The following is a 2,500-nucleotide window of genomic DNA, read 5'->3' as shown; positions in this document are numbered from 1 at the left end:
AAAATAAAAAAAAGAAAAAGAATTAACTATAATGCGATTAGCGCCTTTATTAAAAAAATAATAATAATAATAAAATAATAATAATAAAAAGCAGAGGCATGAGTCAGGCAAAGTCAGCGTGATTACGGAGGTGACACCACCTTTATAACGTGAGTTATGGAAGGGCTCGGCAATTTGGCGGTGGCGAAAGATTCTGATGATTATCCGATACTGGATGGTATTGGGATTCTGAATCCACTGAGAGTCCAAAAACACGCGCGGGTCAAAGTCTATCACCCTGTGATATTCACGTACTAATGCACGCAAGGCCTGATTTTCGACCGGCCCACCGAACTCGGCCCATCGTCCACCCCTGCGAACATATTCTCTAAGATATTACTCTACTTCGCTGAGTGGAAGTGCTACTAATCGACAACGGTATTTGACTCGCAGATATCGCGAAGACCTATGCTAATCGCAATACGATGATGGAGTAAGGAAAGAGAAAAACCAGAGCACTCTGATTTCTATTCTTTTGTGGAACGTAAGGCCTGCTCTTTTTGGCTAAACTTTTCCAGTTCATCTTTCTTCTTCTTCTTTCCTCCTGAAAAGAAAAGAAAAAAAGATGGACTGATGCAAAAGTTCAGCTAAAAAGAACAAGCCTATAATTGAGATAATAGAGAATAATATAAATGATTTTAGGATCCTCTTACAATTTATTCCACAAATGTGTTTTTTGTGTCCTGATTCTTACACTTTGCTATTTTTTTACTGCTTATTTTTTTATTTTTATTCAATTTTTCTATTGCGAGATGAAAATCAACGAACTTTGGAAGAAACAAGAAACGTGTAGCTACACATACAATTCTTGCCAGCAAAAAAGGAGAAATCAAGAATCAGGAAACAAAAAGCAATAGATTTAAGCATTGTTGTACGAATGAACACTGTATACATTTATTTATTTTATATGTAAAGCAGCGTATAATATACATCTATAAGCGAACGAATACCGAAGAAACCGCGAACACTCATTGACTGTGTTCAGCAGTGATGTTTTTTCAACTTTGCAACTAGAAGCAACCACGGCTCTAAGGCTTCATCTTTTGATTTCTGAAGACGAAGATAGTTTTAGTTGTGATAGCTTCTGGTTGGATAACGAAAAACACTTCAGATATAAATGCCAAAGCGAATTAGAATTGAATTCAATTCGCGTTTGACTTGCTTTCTTCATATATCAAAGACAATTCGCGATGTAGACATACAAAGCGCGTTCGTTGTTTGGTTGTTCGTCTGAATTACCATAACTTTTTTTATATACTACATATATTTTATACTACATATATTATATCTATGTCGTAAAATTATTGAAAACTTTAAATGAAGACTATATACTTACTAAACTAATTTTATATACTTACTGCACAATGTAATTACGTCACTTTTAATTTTTGTACAAGTAAAAGTATCGGTCTCAAGGTTACAGCAATAGCGACTCAAGATCAAATAAATGTTCGTTTCGACAAAATGTTCGAGAAAGGTACAAATATCCATGAATCTGGATATCAATCACGTGATTTTCCCTAAGGCGGAAACGTGAAAAGTGAAAAATTTTTGTGTATGTGTAGTCAGATACTAAGATGCAATCCTTTTTTTCGATGGGTTTCGGAATGCAACCTATTCACCGAGCAATTGATTTTTATTTGTCAATCCATGAATAAAAATCAATCGCTCGATGAGCTGTATTCCGAAGTCCATTTAAAAAAAAGTATTGCAACCTTTTAGCTCTAACTATAGCCTGTTTTTTTCGGTTGAACTTCTGCACTAGTTCATCTTTCTTTCTTTTCTCTCCAGGAAGAAAGAAGAAGAAGAAAGATGAACTGGTGCAAAAGTTCAGCCAAAAAAAAACAGGCTTTATATGTATATGTTTATATAATATACTATTAGAAATGTAACCATGAACTTCCTTTACGTGTAAATGAAGCTCGTGGTTATGAATGAAATTAAAATGAATGGTTTAACTGAAAATTACGTTACAAATTTAGTTACTTAAATGTAATGAACGTGTACATTAAATTTTCATGAAAAATACATTAAATTTTTTTATGTAATGTCATGAAATTAAATTCAAATTATGTAACTTAAAAGTTAATAAAATTTAAGAATATTTCTAATAATGTAACATAAAAATTTTTACATTTCTGCTCTAGAGAAAAATTATAAAATTATATCATCGATACCCAAGGCTCCTATTTTTGAAAAATATACGAAAAATATTATAATATGCGTTATATATACTATAGTATTTTCCTAGTTTTTCGTATACTTTTTGCAATATTTTTCATTTGTTATCCAATCAACACACAATATTTAAAAAACATTTTTTAAACATTTATGTAATATATTTACATTAAATAAATATTTAAAAAACATTTTAAAAATATTTTTTTAATATTATAATAATTATAATTAATACTGATTAAGTAGTGTGTATATATATATATATATATATATATATATATAT

This window comes from Atta cephalotes (genome assembly GCF_000143395.1).
Source record: "Atta cephalotes unplaced genomic scaffold scaffold00079, whole genome shotgun sequence".
NCBI lineage: Eukaryota > Metazoa > Arthropoda > Insecta > Hymenoptera > Formicidae > Atta > Atta cephalotes.
The sequence above is the reverse complement of the archived record's forward strand: the minus strand, read 5'-3'. Positions refer to the sequence as shown.